Genomic DNA, 18001 nt, shown 5'->3' with positions numbered 1-18001 from the left:
CTATGGGCTTTTCTGCAGATCTGCTCAGTGCTCAGAGCTGGGGACCTGTTGACCAGTGCATCTCGGAGTTTGGTGAGCAGGTATGTCTGGCTTGTAGTTTGGAGGGCCTAATAGCCATTATTTCAGAGTTGAGAACCTATTTGGCATTCTGTGAAAACACAGATGAAAAGTCAAGAGTTCTCTCCCTGGTGACTTGGGCTCTGACATTCCCTGTCCTTTGCCTACCAGAACCATGCGTTTGATATGGTCTATGGATTTGAAAAGGTTCCTAACTGATCTGAGGCAGGTCATGTGCTTGACTGAGCCATGCTCTTACTAATACGTGGGGAAAGTTTTATAGATCAGTTGATTTTGGAGAAGATTTTTAGGGTTTGGAAACTGACAAATAGGGTGGCTGGTGCTTTCCAGCATGGCAATACCATCTACCCAGATCATCATGGGTTTGCTTTTTCCCACCTTCTGTAAGAAGAAACTTGGCTGCCTGTGGTGGAAATTTCTGGTTCTGTGCTCCAATTCAGGCAGGAATCCCAGTTCAGAACTAGGAGAGCAGGGCAAGGAAAGAACAAGGGAGAAGAGAGAAACAGCACAAACAGAAATACAATACCCCAGAGCCACTAACATGGTGGGGAAGGAAGATTAGATGTACACGGTACCAGTTTGGAACAGGAACTGAGACCCACAACATCCAAATGTAAATGATGTTGTTCTTCCTTTACACACTTGAGTATCAATTTCTGATATACCAGGAACATTGGTTCCTCTAAGTATTCAGAATCTGAGGGTTTCAGAAATAACTTCATTGATAGCCAGGGAAGAAGAGGAAGGATGGGAGGAAGAAAGGGGCAGAATTTGGCGGGGGGAGAAGGACAGAGGGATATGGGGGGAAAAGGAGACCCTTGCTACTGAGAGATGTTGATTTTTGGGCAACAAGCTGTATATAAAAAATGAGATTTCTGAAATTAAAGGAATGGATATGAACAGGTATTCTAGAAATTCCACTGAATTTGTTCTGTAGATAAAGGATGATCCTTATAAGGTTCCTATTCTCTAAATGTATTACCACCCACTTCAGGAATAATATTTAGTCCAAAGGGCTTGAGCATGCATACTTTTCAATTTAAAATATTTTTCTTTTATTTCCCTTTCCATTCACTTGTGTGGGGACATCTGCATTTAGCCTCTAGTGATTGCTGTCTGTTGTTTGTATCTAGCTGAGTCTCAATATGCTTTTCTTTTTTTATTTTTATTTTTATTTTATGTGTACGAATGCATTGCTTGCATGTATGTGAGGGCACCCATGTCGTGCAATTCCACAGAAGTCAGAAGAGGCCTTAGGATTCCCCTGGAACTGGAGTTAAGGACAGTTTGTCCCATGTGGGTGCTGGGACTCGAACCTGGGTCCTCTGCAAGAGCAGTCAGTGTTCCTGACCGCTGAGCCATCTCTCCAGCCCCTGAATATGCTTTTCGTAAAGGGACAGTGTAAGGTCCCAAGAGGGCTTGCAGGGAACAAGAAGCAGCAAGTGCAGGTACTAGGATAACTGATCAAGACTTCAGAACTTGCTTCTTTACAATGGCTAGGAAAAAGAATGCTTTAGATTCTCCTTCCAAGACTTCAAGAAGGATAAGCCCCAAACTAATGTCGCTTTAAGAGCACTTGTAATATAAAGTTACATGGTTTAATAAATCTCTTCTTCTTTCACTTTAATGAACTCTGGTTTTGCCACAGGTTATTGGTAGGATCCCCAGATGTGATATGGAACAATTTCTCTTCTCCTATGCCAAGTCCTTCTTTTCCTACATCAAAACAAGCTCCTCCATGCTACAAGATGATATTCCATGAAATAAACGCAGAGGAACTGTATGAAACAGGTGAGGACATAAAGCAGGATGGTGCATGAAATCACCTGCTTACACTGTGGAAAGAAAGACACTGCAAACATCTTCAAATCTTGTAGAGTATTCAGGGCAGGATGCTATATGATCAACACAATTCTTGTCTGAAAGTTTTTCCATCTGTGCTTTTCTTGTGAATCTTAGGAAAAGCTTGAAGGAAGGATGGTGTCTGTGAGCTTTTGTTAATATGTTAAAATGCCTAATGGATAGTGAGGGCTTACCAGAAATGAAATAAAATTAAAGTTACCCTTGTTTAATGTGGTAATCTGGTTGCCACCACTTGATTTATAGTTCTTATTTGCTATCATGTGATCTGGATCTATAATAAATAAAATAACAGAAATCAAGGTGTGTTTCTGTTTGATAATTTTTTTTGAAGAGCAATACTTTTTAAACATTGAATTTCATAGAACAAAATACATTTTAAAAAGGAGAGCCGGGCATGGTGGTGCATGCCTGTAGTCCCAGCACTTGGGAGGCAGAGGCAGGCAGATCTCTGTGAGTTCAAGGCCTGTGTGGTCTACATAGTGAGTTCTAGGCTAGCTGGGGCTGCAGGGAGACCCTGTCTCAAAAAGACCAAAAAAAGAGAAAGAAAGGAGACCAATTGAGGGAAAGTATGTTTGTGCCTGAACTGACACTGCTGTGGGTCACCTGCTCATTGGAGTAGGAGGATGTAATACTTGCCACTGTTGGAATGGCCTTCCTTTCTCTCCTCTCTCCTATTCTTCTTCCTAGCCATCATTTACTTTTCTCCTCTACGTTATGTCTTTGACCAAAAAAAAAAAAAAAGAAAGAAAGGAGACCAATTGAGGGAAAGTATGTTCGTGCTTGAACTGACACTGTTGTGGGTCACCTGCTCATTGGAGTAGGAGGATGTAATACTCGCCACTGTTGGAATGTCGTTCCTTTCTCTCCTTTCTCCTATTCTTCTTCCTAGCCATCATTTACTTTTCTCCTCTACGTTATGTCTTTTCCTTCCTTTCTCTTCTGTTGCTCATCTTCCCTTCCTCCCAACCTCCCTTCCTCAGTTCCTCTTTCCCTTCCTCCTCCCACTCTCTTTATATCATCAATCTTTCTCTCTCTTCCTCTTTCATCCTCTTTCCTTCCTTCTTCCCTCCGTTCTTTCTGTGTCTTTTTTTCATTCCTCTTCTACTTCTCTCGTCCCTTCCTTCCTCCTTTCCAAAGACATGCACAGTTACTTTAGTGTAATATCATCCCATTGATTTCTTTTTGTGCTTAAGTATAAAATCCTGGAATGGTAGATAGACACTTTATTCAAAGTTGATACATTTAAATGATAAGTAAGAGACAAAATGTTCATTGTTAGGGAAGTGATAAGTGCAATGTAGTTATGGATTTTTAACTGTTTTTTTTATATTTTGGAGAAAATTCTGAAATCTTTATATGTGGTAGGTTTCACAAAAGCATGGCAGTTGGGCCAGGGTTGTAAAGCTATGGGGATGAGTCAGCGGACATGTGTGAATTGATGCTGGGTACATAGAGATCCACTAAAAATGATATGTATATTAACTGCGATTGATCATACTTGTGGATTTGTCAAATATTCTCTATAGTAGATATTTAGTAACATTTGTGTTTTTCCATGTTTGTAGTAGTCCCTTAAAAATAGTAAGAACAGATTATCTGTTTTATTATTAAATGAATCTAACAGAAGTAAAATCTGTAATCTCCGTGTTTGCAGTCACAAAGATAAAGGAGGTGAAACTACTAAGACTGGAGAAACACAAAAGTCACCTGGAATTGGTCAATTCTGACTGAGTCCCTCAGCAAATACTATGTGCGGAGTTAATGGTGGCAGTAGGCATTCCATAACCAGTAAAACATGGTCTCTGACATCAGGAAGTCCATAGTTAGAGGTCATTATAAATCTCGACTACAAGTCCTCTGATTTTCAGCTTCTGTGCTAAACTCTTCATTCTCTATTTTGGGTATCAATATGAAAACAAGAAAACAGCTACTTCCAAACTTAAAGCTGTGATTGAAGTCTGACATTTGCAGCAAATGTCCACAAGAGCCATCTCCAAAGAAGAATGCCTCAGCTACCTAGACAGACTTGTCTTTGGATGAGTCAGTGTAAGGGATCTGGCCAGGATGACTGCCAGAGACAGGAGCAAGAAGAACTGGGGTCTACACTGACCTCGGTAAGTCCTCTTTAACCACAAGGGAAGAAAAAGTCCAGACCCTTGGTTGACACTGTTGCAATCACATTGAAAGGTCTAGGAGGACAAGTATAGACAAGTGAAAGATGAAAATGTTCCCTCAAGCTGATGAAAGCAGCTGGATGGAACAGCATAGAAAACTTGAAAAGAATGAAAGGCCTAAATACATAAAATATTGTTTAGGACATTATAGTGGATCCTACAATTGTTTGCATAGACAGATGGATGGGTAGATGATAGACAGATGATTGATAGATAGGTGATAGATGTTGGATGGATGGACAGACAAATAGATGCATAGGTAGTTTTCCTATATGAATATCTTCTATATCAACATACAATATCAATATTGTGCTTGGACTAGTCTAGTACAGGGTAGTTCCCCATTCCCACATCCCTGTACCTGTCAGGGAAGAACTCCTCTGGCTCTGGTCAGTACTTTGGGTCTTGGTGAAGAGCAATGACTGGAATTACCACCACAGTCCCTTTGGGAATAGGCATTCCATTGACTTCAACATCTGTCTTACAGACCCTCTCCAGTCTTCCACCAATTGGATATAATCTTAGAATTTCATTCAGCACCATGTCTAGATACTCTATCTGTACCACAGCATCATAGGTGGCAGGTACCTTCAAAGAAAGAAAGATTTTCAAGAATTAAGATTTAAAATTAACTTTTATCTATGTAGTACTACAGAGGTGTTAGGTATTCCAAAGAATAATTTACATTGATAAAGGACCTTAGCATTACAATGCATTTTAATAACTATAAGATACTTAAACTTGTTCAATGTTCCAGTGATAAGTTTAAGGTAGTTTGAAATGCCAGAGGCCTTTGTGATCATCCCAAACCCAGGGCCTAAAATACTAAACATTACCATATACTGATTTTTTCTTTTTTGTGTGTGATAAGTCATCACAAATATGACAATTGCACTAAAAAAATACACCTTGGTCTGGAGAGCTGGCCCAGCCAGCTAGTAAAGGCTCAGTCTCACAACCAGAAGAGAAAAACAGTAAGCCACAGTACCTGTATGAAGATCTATAACATGCAGGATTGAGCAAATCCTTATTTTAATAAATTGAAAATATCCTATACAGTTTATATACATATATATGTGTGTGTATTTATATATATACATATATATATATGAAACACTCTGTCCTATAAAAACCTGAACAATTTTAAGAGAAAGTCTCTTTCATTCAAAATATGAACAAAGATGGATGTAAGTAGTTCCTATCGCAGGACTCAATTTCGGTCCTAATTAAAGATCCAACAAGAACAGTAACCCACACTCAGACCCATTCTCAGCTGTGGCCCAGCTAGTTGTTGCTTCAAGGCTGGATTATGAATACTGAATAACGTGACAAATCAGGCATGCTACCCCAGAGGCCAGGAATAGCCACACCCTCTACACTACACATGCACCACACTAGACTACTGTGGGCAATGTGTGGTTATTACTTCTTGAAACATTGGGAAGTCATAACATAGACACTAAGAGTTTGACCCAGGGGCCAGACACCCAACCTCCCAGCTTGGGTTCTTCTTCCAGTAAATGCACCCAGCCCAGGAAGGACCAACATCTGCCAGCCAACAACAGGCCACAGTCCAGCCAGCAAATCAGCAACAGGAACTATCCAGACACTTGATTGATCAATGCTCACACTTTCATGCCTACAGACGTCTGTGGATGTTGCTTACTTGGTATTATTTTGGTGATAGATAACAGATAAAGCTGAACCAACATTCATCTACAAAGACCTTGTATTCCACAAGTAGCACCCAATGCTTTTCCTAAAAGCACCTATGCTTTTCCTTTCATTTCTCTCTTCAGATCCTTCTTAAATAAAGTTGGTAAAAGAATCAATACTTATACTTTGTGCAAAGATTCTCACTGGATGTGATAAGGAACCATTCCTGTCAGTATGGCTCCTCCCACTTCCCTCCCTCTCCAGGTACCATTCCCTCACCTTATTGGGTAGAGCTGCATCAATCTCAACCTGTAGTTTCTTCTGAGCATCAGGGTGAGTGGCCAGTAAATATGCAGCAAAGGCAAAAGTGTTGCTAGTGGTCTCATAGCCAGCAAAAATAAAGATAATTGATTGGGCCACAATCTCCAGGTCTGAGAGACCTAATAGGAAAGAAAATAAATTTGATCTTATTTTTTAGTTACATGTATTCTTGTGTGCATGTGTGGGTGCATGGATGTGTGTGTGTGTGTGTGTGTGTGTGTGTGTGTGTGTGTGTATGTAAGAGTCGGTTCTCTCCTTCCATCACCATGTAGGTCTTGGGAATTGAACTCAGATCTTCTGGCTTGGTGGTAAGCACCTTTAACCAGTGAGTCATCTCAACATGCATAGAAATACATTTTAGGTAAAGAAGGTCAGTATAGAACAGCATGTAGATGATGAGAAACCCAAGTAAAGATCACAAATCCCTAGAGAATATGAAAAAGCAATTCAGGGTCACACTGGGAGTGGTTTTCATTCTTGAATCTATCTGACAAAGGGGTGAAATGGGAAAGTTCTTTTAAGGCAGTTTCCCTAAGAGTTTCACTTCTCTTGCCTATCTGATCCTCATTTTGCCACCCTCTGCACTCTAAGGAATAAACCACAACGGTCCATTTTCAATATGAGGTGCACTTAGAGCTAATCACAGAATCCCAGATCAGAGGAAGTACTAGGACCCTGTCTTCCCTCCCAAGCAGCTGCTTCCCGAGTCCTCTCAGTTCACACTAGGGTTGAAAAGTTCGGGGCAGCCAAGAACATGACTGAACCCATGTGAAAGGAGGGGCTGTCCCTGGGAGAATAAAGAATTTGGGATAGGGGCTAATCTAGATGCAGGAAGCTTGTACCTTCCACCAAGGAGGAATTCGGAAGGCAGGAAACTACAACAGGGAGCTGTGTAAACCACTGCATCTGCCAGCCATTTTTGCCTTTTCTCTAGGCTGATGCCCATCTTGACATGGTTGTAACATAAACTGCTTTACTCCCACTCCAGTGATAATAATGAGTCTCCAGTACTCTTATTGTGAAGTGAGGATCACTGTTTCTCACAACACTACCATAGCAACCAATTTCAAGAGAAAACATTTCTATCCAATATGCACAATGTCTTCAGTATGCCTCTTGGAGTAGAAATCTATAAGTTTTTCAGTCTTTATTTTCTTCTCTTTGTAAGAATAAAAATCTTAGTGTTTATTGACAGGCAAGTACAGAATATATGAAATTTCATTCTGCTTAAGTGTGTGTGTGTGTGTGTGTGTGTGTTTACATGCACAGGAGTGTGTGGATGTCATATCTGTGGAAGGCAGAGAAGGATGCCTGCTGTCTTCCTCTGTCACTCTCTGTTATTGCCCTAAAACACGGTTTCTTCATGAGCTGGAAGTTCACCATTTCAGCTAGTTTGGCTTGCCAGTGGGCTCTGGGGAATCTTCCTGTCGTCACATTCCAATATTGAGGTCACAGGCATGTGCAGCCATACCTGGATTTTTATTTATTTACTTCATTTTACGTATATGAGTGTTTTGCCTGCATGCATGGAAGTGCATCCACGTCATGCAATGCCCAGAGGGCAGAGAGGGTGTCAGATCCCCCAGGAACTGGAGCTAAGGATAGTTGTTAGCTGCCATGTGGGTACTGGGAATTGAAACTTGGTCCTCTGCAAGAGCAGTCAGTGCTCTTAACAACTAACCATCTCTCCAGTCCCCATACCTTTAATCTTAAACTATGTTCCCTACTTCTACCTTGTGATCCTTCCTTGCCTCTAACTTAGAATAATGCATTGTGTGATGTGATAATCACATCTAATATCACTAGAAGTAGCAACCCCAAAAGCAACAAATTATCCACAGTATATGTTACAAGCAACATGTGGGCATATGTTGATGGTGTCCACTTATTTTTTGTATGCTGTTCTGAGTCAGTAGGGGACAGAAAAAGCGAATTTCTTCCCTCATAAAAGATTCTTTAAGACAAAGTTCCTTGTTTCTTTTCTGTACCATGCTATTGTATATGCTGTCTAAATAAATACAGAGAAAACCCTTTGTTGGGGAGAACAGTTCTAAGAGAAATCATGAAGGTACAGCTTTAAGAGCAGGGTATGCTAACTAACTACTTAAACTCAGCACCACTGTAAATCTCCCTTAATAGGCAAGGGTCACTAGTCTTCAAAAATGGATGATCATGGAAATTACACAAAATTCAGAGAAGAACAAGAAACTACAGGACTGGTGACTGACATTCTAATAAATGACATTAATATGGCAGAAGAAATGAATGTTAATAAAGGAGCCGGGCGTGGTCACACACATCACTAATCCTAGCACTTGGGAGGCAGAGGCAGGTGGATCTCTGCACATTTCAGGCCAAATTGGTCTGCATAGTGAGTTTAATGTCAATTAAGGCTACAGGGAGACCCTGCCTCAAAACAAACAAGTGGATCTCTGTGAGTTCAAGGTCACATAGTGAGACCCTATCTTGAAAAATGTGAAAATAGAATAAGATTATATAAGGGAGGTTGGGGAGAGAGAGAGGAAGAAGGAAGGAAGGGAGGGGAGGAGGGAGGGAGGAAGGAGGAAGGAAGGAAGGAAAGGGATGGAAAGAAGGGAGAGAAGAGAAAGTAAAAATGAAACAAAAATGACAGACAAACTGTCTCTTAAAATGGACAATCAACTCATAACTACCCAGGACAAGATGGAATTACAAAGTTATTATCCTTCAACTATCAGAGTAATTGTTTCCTAAAAAGTCATCCAGGATGGCAAAACTAGTTGGTGAAAAAGTGAAAAGGAACAGGGTAAATCTCTTTAGTTCCAAAGGCTTTTCCCACAAGTTGCTTATTAATTACATATAGAAAAGTAAGACTTCAATGCAAGTTAAGCCAGTGAGCAGACATTCACCCAGTATTTCCAGTGATCATCACCACTGTGAGGATGCCCCTACTCACTAGATGACTAGATGCAAATTTCCAGGCACAGGTTCTGACCCAGTGGGTCTGGATGAGGTTGATAACCACTATTTGTTATGTGGTACATGATCCACAGACCACTGATGACCTCCAAGCCTGAAATGTATGTTTATGGCCACTCTTCAGGGTTTGAAAACAGTTATAATCATGTACTTCTAGAAAGTGCCTCTGAATGCTGCCTATAATATCCATATCTGTGTTTTTATGCAATTTGAAGAAATGCTCATCTACTTGGAAATACCCTTGCACATTTCCAGAATAAAGACCTCCCTCTGTGCTTCCCTATCAGTAGGCAGGAAGCATTTTTGGTTACCTTGATGGGACTCTGTGTCTTTGGAGTTCTGGGAGTTTATCATTAGCTGAAGAAAATCCACTCAGTGCTGAAAAAAGAGAATTTTGAAAGGTGTGACTCTCAAGTGCAGAACTAGCCACTGTTCTGGGAATATGGCTTATTTAATTTTAGAAGTCTGAGTAAGGTTTCCAGAAACAGTGGTGAGCAAAAACATCCTTCTACAGCCTTTGGAGAAGAGAGTGAAAACTATGTGCCCAGTGGATTTGGTTGTTTTCTGTTCTTGATTCTGAGTTCTTTGGCTTCTAAACATGGGATTTTGGCTGCTTCCTTTTGCAAACACCTCTGCTTGCCCAGGAAGAAGTCTTTCTGCTCTGGTGTAAACTTAGAACACATAGGATGTTAATCCTCAAACAAATGAAACATTAATAATGGCTGTACCATTGGGATCTCCTGGTCTAACATCAAAGTCATAAACCCTATTACTATAACTATAGAAGAGGATTGTGCTGATACATACATACATCCTAGGATAGATAAAGAATAAAGTGCTTGCCTACCATGGGTAAGGTTTTGGATTCTAGCCCCAGCACTGAAAAAATTTGCAAATTTTAATTTTTAGAGATTATATGTATACAGTTTTCCATAATTCCTCTAATTAATTTACCCCCCACCAACCATATGCAAGGACTCCTTTTCCTGGGCTATGGCAAAGTTCTTATCTCAGAAATGTTCATTTCATGGCACACTAATTATCTCATATACCACTGAATTTAAACACTTTCTCTGATTCATTTTACATTGAATTCTCAGCTACTATATATTTCATTCTCTTCAAAACATAAATCACCTGCCCTTAATCTAGAGTTCCCATGTAAATTTTTTAAAAAAAATAAAAAGAAGGGACTGAAGAGATGACTCAGAGGATAAGAGCACATGCTACGCTTGCAGAGGACTCTGGTTTGGCTCTCAACACCCACACTGGTCAGCTCATGACCCCCTGTAACTCTAGCCTCAGGGGAACTACACCTTCTTCTGGCATGTATGGTTACATGTACACACACAGTGCACATACAAAAACACAAGCATATACACATACATATGAATAAAATTAATTTCTTTTAAACAGAGAAAACTACATATTACATACACCACACATACCACACACACACCACACACACCACACACACACAGGTGGGCATACACAAACAAGCACATCAGCAAGTGAACAGCCTTCATGTGACCAGATGTTACCTTTTCTTTCTCTTGCAGGCGACTTTCTTTCATTTGTTCTACAGAAGCTTTTAAAAAACTAATAACATCTTTTGGAAACACAGAAATATTTAGTGCATCAAAAACTGGAGTAAGGAATGGAAAGAGCGCTAAAGGGGAAAGAAAAGAAATGGGAAAATGTGATGAAAATGCAAATTTTACCTGGAACAGTTACATTTATTCTAATATTCAAAATCATTGGTATCTCCACAAGAGCCATTCCCTGTGTGGCCTTGCTCAGGTTCAGGGACCTGGCTGGACAAGTGCCTGTCACATGTGTGACCACCAGCATAGTAGTGTTATAATGGTTCCTTCTGCATAGCTGATGGACCAAAGGAACAGGGCTACACTCCTTGATCCCTTGTTCTTTTACATTTTGGACTAAAGTCTCTGGATAAATTGGGTTTTAGTTCAGAGATGCAATCTATCACAGTGTTCAACCAAGAGTTTTCAGTGCTTGAGAGATATCTCAGTGGCCAAAGGATTTGCCTTGAAGATGTGAGAACCTGAGTTCAGATCCCCAGAGCTGTGTCAAAAGCCAAGCACAGTGGCTTCTGCCAGTGATCAGCAATGGGGAGATGAGAGGCGGAAGCATTATAGCCCTCCCTGGAAGCTAGCCTGGAGTATTCGCCAAAATGAGAGACTCTCTCAAACAAAAGGTGGACAGTGCCTGAGAACTGACATTCAAAATTGTCCCGTGACTCCACACACATGCTTATGCACATCTGCACACATGTGCACCCACACAAGATCAGGTATCCACACATGCACACGTACACAAACTCAAACACACAAGGAAAGAGTTTTCAGGATAGGAATAGCATCCTGTGTTTCTCTACCTCCAATGAATGAAACCAAAACACAAAAATAGAAGAAAAGTTGGGAAATTAATTAATATGCATGCTAATCATCATTAAACTCTCAATAACCAGTTAGTCAAAGAAGAATTATAATGGGAAATTCAGAAATGTGTTGGAATTTTAAGACACAAAATAAATGGCTTGTAGGAGTTGGTGAGCTGAATCAGAAGGTAAAAATACTTTTTGTGCAACCTGAACACCAGAGACATAAATCATCAGAAACCACGGAAGGAGAACTGAGCCTGAAAAGTTGTCCTCTGACCTCCATGTGCACACCACCACCACCACCACCACCGCAGCAGCAACAATAATAATAAATAAAATTGGGGCTGGAGAGATGGCTCAGAGGTTAAGAACGCTTGCTGTTCTTGCAGAAGACCCGGGTTTAAATCCCAGCATCCACATGGTAGCTATCATCCATAACTCCAGTTCCAGGGGATTCCACAACCTCTTCTGTCCTCCGCAGACCTTGCATTCATGGGTGCACTTACATCCATGCAGGCATAACACTCATACACATTAAAAATTAAATAATAATAATAATAAGCCAGGCATGGTGCACGCCTTTAATACCAGCACTCGAGAGGCAGAGGCAGGCAGATCTCTGTGAGTTCAAGGCCAACCTGGTCTACATAGCGAGTTCCAGGCCAGCTGGGGCTACAGGGAGACCCTGCCTCAGAAAAAACATAATAATAATAATAATAAATAAAATTGAAAAGAAAAGTCTCAAAAAAGAAACTAACTGTAAGACAGAGGGAAAGCAGCACCCAAAGGTAAAGTTACGACAATGGACAAACTGATCTCAAATGGATGACAAAACTTTATACCATATGCCACTAAAAAGACAAGCCAAATACACTTAAGGCACAGAGAAAGGATTAACTACCAAAGACCGAAGTAGAAACTAATAAAATATAAAATAAAAGACATAAAGAATATCAATGAAAATAAAAGATGCTTCTTTTAAAATCTCATCAGAATTGGCAACATGTTAGCTGGGATGGTCCTAGAAAAAAAGGGATGGGTCAAATTGCTAATATATATATATAAAGTAAAAGTGGTAGGGGAATGATACGGTTATTAAAATTACAAAGGATTATAAAAGAATTCTTTTAATAGTTGGAGTATTCGAAAAACGGCTTCAATTCCATGACTTAGCTAAAATTTACATATTCCTAGAAGCATATAAAGTGCAGAAATTGACTCAAAAAGATTTACGCACCGTATACAGTAGACCTGTGAGAGATAAAGAGAGTGAATTCATGATGATTAAAACGAAAACTATCCACAAGAAAAGCATAAGACGAGCAGGATTCAGATTCAGCGGCGAATTCCACCAAATATTTAAAGGAGAATTTGTGCCGTTTCTTCCCAAACACCTTCAAAATATAGAAGCAAGTGAACATATCAAAAAAAAATTCCAGATGGTCAATAGCACCCTAATACCAAGATCAGACAGAGATATCACAGAAAAAGAAAATGCTATAATTTCTTGTAAATAGGGTTGCAAATTTCTCAACAAAATATTCATATGCTGAATCAAGCAACTATGAGAAAAATTATAATACCACAACTTAGTAAGATTTACCTGAAGGATGCTCTGTTATACAATAGAGCACATCAATATAAAATAAAAATAAATCAGATTAATAGACACAAAAATTCTTTGACAGAAGCCAACACTGTTTTGTGATTTAAAGCACTTCCTTAATTAGTTAAATGTATTACATTAAATATTACTATACAATTCATCTCTCATATTTGAGTATATGTCTGAAGAACTTAAAGCACGTGTTCAAACACAAACCTGTATAAGAATATTCAGAGCAGCACTGTTCACAACAGCCAAAAGATCAAAACACTCCAAATGTCCATCAAGGATAAACAAACAGGCAGAACATGGCATGTCTACACAATGGAATATTATTCATACATAAAAATAAAGTACCTACTGATCCATGCTTCAAGATGCATGAACGTTAACAACATAATAATTTAAAAACCAGAATCAAAAAAGGACATATTGTACAATTCCATTTATAAAAAGTGTCCAGAACAGGCAAATCTACACAATTAGAAAGCAGGCTGCTGGTTACTTATGCCCGGGGGGAGGTAAAGAGTTAATATTTAAAAGTATAAGGCTTCTGAGTTGAAAATGTTCCAAAGCTGACAACAGTTTTTGGTGCAAATACCTTTAAATATACTGAAAACCATGAATTGGACTCTTTAAAGTGGCCGTCTTACAATATGTATGATTTAGATGTCACTAAACTGCCATTTAAAAATACAGAAAGAATGAAAAGTTAATTCACGTACTCATTGAGATGGACAATGGATCAAAGAAATCAACTTTTAAGAGCCTCTTCACTTTTTGCACAAAGGGATCCTGTGGATTGTTGAGGGAATCAATATTCACTCCGAATGATGTGCCAGTGATTCCATCCATGCTGTAGGCCCCAAAGATGCTGAGTAGAGAGAGAGACTGGGATTAATGTCTGCATCACTTCCTAGTTCTAATATATACATGATTGTGAAGTGGGAGTAAATCCACATGCCTAGGCAATAGGCAGAGAGCCGCACACTCTCAGAGCTCCTGCTGTGATGAGCCTAGGCTTCCATCACACTCATTGGGGAGGAGTTGATCAGATCGTGTTGCAGCTGCCCTTTCCTAGGTGGGGTTCGTGACAACGACACCATGAAGATCAGTGCAGTTGTCAGCTTGATACAATCATCTGGAAGAGAGGCTCAATAAAGAATTGCCTAGATCAAGCTGGTATGTGGGCATGTCTGTGGAGGATTGCCTTCATTGCATTAACTGATATGGGAAGACCCAGGTGCTGGATAACAATTTCCTCTGAGATAAAGCATCCCACCTTGTGAGAGATGCTCAATAAGACCAGGATGTTCTAAAGGGAGAGGAAACAATCCATCCTGCAGGGAGGCTTGTTAAAACTTGGGAAGTAAATAACTCAAAAACTGGTTCAGAAAGTCCATGAAACTGGCTGCATGCACTAGGTCACACTCTCCCCAAGATATATAAGTGGTAAGGATTGCTGAGCTGAGCGATGCTCTCAGACCAGCTGAGCTGCCTGTTAGAGGCTTCCAGTGGAAGAGGCAGAGACCAGCCAGGCTGCCTGAAAGAGGCTCAGATCAACAGAGCTGCTTGGAAGAGACACTCTCCAACATGTTGAGCTGCCAGCTGGTTGTGCAGGGAGCTCCAGGTTTCCAGTTCTCATGAACTGCCACCCATGCTGGGGTGAGCTTCTGGGGATGCAGCTGTCTTTAAGTCGTTTCTGCTCCTCTAAGTACCCCTCACCCATACTCCTGTAAGTAGCCCCCATTAAACTCATTGGTGGTAGTCTGACTTTGGTCTGTTACTGATTCACTGTCTGGTACAAGTAGACATTTGTATAGCTCTCCCCTAAGTTTGCATCCTGGATTGTATTAGGGTTGAAGAGTTGAACCGAGCACAGGTATACATGAATTCATTTCTCTAGAAATGTGACTGTGAATGTGACCAACTTCTTCTGCTTCCTGCCTTGAATTCTCCACAGTGACGGACTATAACCTGGAACTGTAAACTAAAATAAATATATCTCCCTATGTCTTGCTTTTGTCAGGGTGTTTTATTACAGCAACAGAAACGTGATTAGAACAGAAACCAAGAGATTCATTGGAAGAAAGGGATTGATAACCAAACAAACTGTGTCAGTGTGAGTGGAGCGTAGATCAGAACGAATGTGGAATACCACGCTTCACCAGGATAACTGAGACTTCTAGGAGATTCAAGAAAGAGGACGTTGAACCAAGTTTAGCGCCCACCAGTCTGTGCTCACAGCTGATTCATCGTTAGCACATCACAAAACAGTGACTGTTCTGAGTGGCAACACCCTATGCTCAAGCTCCTGATAGACCGGCTTTTCCCCCAGCTAGTAGGAGCTGATATTGTCCTGAAGGCAGAATCCTTTCTATAACTTGTAAAAATCAGTACTATTCCCAGTAAAACATCTACAATTTCTTCCATATGAACTACAGAGATCCTATAGCCAAGTGTTTTCAGGTTTCCCATTTGCCTAAGACGGTTGAAATTTACAGCAGCGTTTCTCGTATTATTCAGAATGCCCCAGTTTGAACAGTAATTAGACTGACTGCAATACCCATAGCCTTACAGGGAGTTCTCTCTCCTCAAAGATGGGAAAGAAGAAAAGTGGTGGAAAGATTTATTAGATTTTTATTTGTTTTTGTGGGTGCTGTATGTGTGTTCATGTGCAAGGGTGCACACACATGTGCCATAGCATGTGCGTGGAGGTCACAGGACAAATTGTGGGAGTTAATTCATTTGTCCACCGTGCAATACCCATAGCCTTACAGGGAGTTCTCTCTCCTCAAAGATGGGAAAGAAGAAAAGTGGTGGAAAGATTTATTAGATTTTTATTTGTTTTTGTGGGTGCTGTATGTGTGTTCATGTGCAAGGGTGCACACACATGTGCCATAGCATGTGCGTGGAGGTCACAGGACAAATTGTGGGAGTTAATTCATTTGTCCACCGGGTGGTTCCAGGGAACCAAGCTCAGACTGTCAGGCTTGGCTGCAAGGGCCTTTACCCAATGAGTCATCTTGTTGGCCCAAGGGACTACTTAATATTTAATATTTCACTGGTATCCTCAGTAAACCCGTGATAGGATATAAATTGTTATAAGTTCTACATAATAACATTCCTAGTGCATACACAGTGTAATGTGGAGCTGGGTCTATTTCCACTGCCTGTTTCCTATTGAATCTACACTAACAAATTAATTTAGATCATGTTTCTTCTTTCTAAACTATTTTGTGTTATAGACTATCCAAAATGATGGTTAAGCAGAGAAATTAATCATGGCTCCTATATACAAAGATGAGACTTTTTCTCTCCATCCACCCTACCTTCTCCTGGGAGATGCCCTTTCTTGGGTGGCCCATGGCAGTTGTAATGCTGTTATGGAGGGCTCCATTTCCTCTGATCTCAACCCCAACAGCAATGTGAGTTGTTATAGTCAGTTGTAACACCACACAACCCATTTTTGTCTGATGCCTGAAGTAATTTCACAATGGGAATTTCAGTTCCCCAGCAAGCAGTTAGAGGAGTTTGAGCGTCCCCTAACAGTTGTAGTTTTAATGTGAAATGTCCCCCTCCCACAGACTCATGTGTTTCAAGCTGGTGCCACAGTTTGGGAAGTTTGTGGAGCCCTTAAGAGGTGGCGCTTCACTGATAGAACTGGGTCACTGTGGGTGGGCCTTGAGATTTAGAGCCCCGCCTCAGTTTCTGTTCACTGTCAGCTTCCTAGATTGAGAAGAAAGATGATTATATTTCTCACCTTTGGACTTAACTGTCTGTACCTCTTTGAATCTTATGAGTTCCACCTAAAACTGAGTTTTAGAAATGGATATTTCCACCATGCCTTTGTGGTAAAATTTGGAGACTTCTGAAGAGAAGGAAATTTCCTCAACTTTACAAAGCAATTCTATGAAACAAGCCTTCAGTTAACCACACACTAAGTTGGTAATACATTGACTATTTTCAGCCTAACCCCAGAAACAATCACTAATTTTACTCTACCAGTGAAAGAGCAGCAAATGAAAAAAAAAAATGACCTGAATGAGAATGTTTCTATGTAAAGGTCGGATAAAGGTATATAGTTCAGTTGCTTAGTGTTCAAGGTATGCAAGCATTTCAATATTATGCAGAAGCCCATTAATCTATACAATTAATAGATGCAATAGAATGTTTGCAAAGTAAAGTCACGCATTTTGCAGAAAGTAACTAAACTTTATCAGAAGCATCTAAAATTGGACTACATTCTGGAATATGTTTTTAAAATTCTGTGTACATATTTGTGTCTATCTGTGAGTTTGTGAATGTGTGTGCAGGTACCCACAGAGTCCAGAATATGGCATCAGATCCACTGGAGTTACTGGCAGTTATGAGCTGCATGAGTGCTGGGAACCTAACTCTGGTCCTCTGCAAGAGCATCAAACACTCTTAATCACTGAGCCATCTCTCCAGCCCCATAAATTGTGGAAAATTAAAGTTTGAATCATTTAAAAGAAAACACTCACTCTCAATACCATTCAACACCATACAGGAACTAATGTAGTACAACAAGAAAAACAAAATAAAACAAAAATTTTTTGCAATGGTTGCACAAATTTGCAATCACACGAGTAGTGAATGAAGGTTCCCCTTCCTCTACATCCTCACCAGCATTTGGTGTCATTTGTTCTCTTGATCTTAGCCATTCTGACTTGAGTAAGATGAAATCTTAAAGTAGTTTTCATTTCCCCAATTATTAAGTATTTCGAATACATTTTAAGGTCTATATCAAAGCTCTGCCACCCACAGCTCAGGAGCCATTGTGAAACAGGGGGCAGAAAGATTGTGAGGGACAGAAGTGGTGGATAACAAAGAAGCAGAGGTTTCCAGACAGCTTGGAAGTTACTCAAATGAACATATAGCAATGCAGAAGGCCCATCTAAGCTCAAGTGAGACAAAATA

General features: G+C 40.2%; 1 pseudogene; it reads right to left on the bottom strand.

The window, feature by feature from the left end:
• Positions 1-18001, bottom strand: part of LOC103749398 — a 32743-nt pseudogene that overhangs the window by 4632 nt on the left and 10110 nt on the right.

Source organism: Nannospalax galili, unplaced genomic scaffold (assembly GCF_000622305.1).
Source record: "Nannospalax galili isolate Female #2095 unplaced genomic scaffold, S.galili_v1.0 scaffold466, whole genome shotgun sequence".
NCBI classification, from domain to species: domain Eukaryota; kingdom Metazoa; phylum Chordata; class Mammalia; order Rodentia; family Spalacidae; genus Nannospalax; species Nannospalax galili.
Note: the sequence above shows the minus strand (reverse complement) of the source record. Positions and strands in the feature narration are given on the sequence as shown.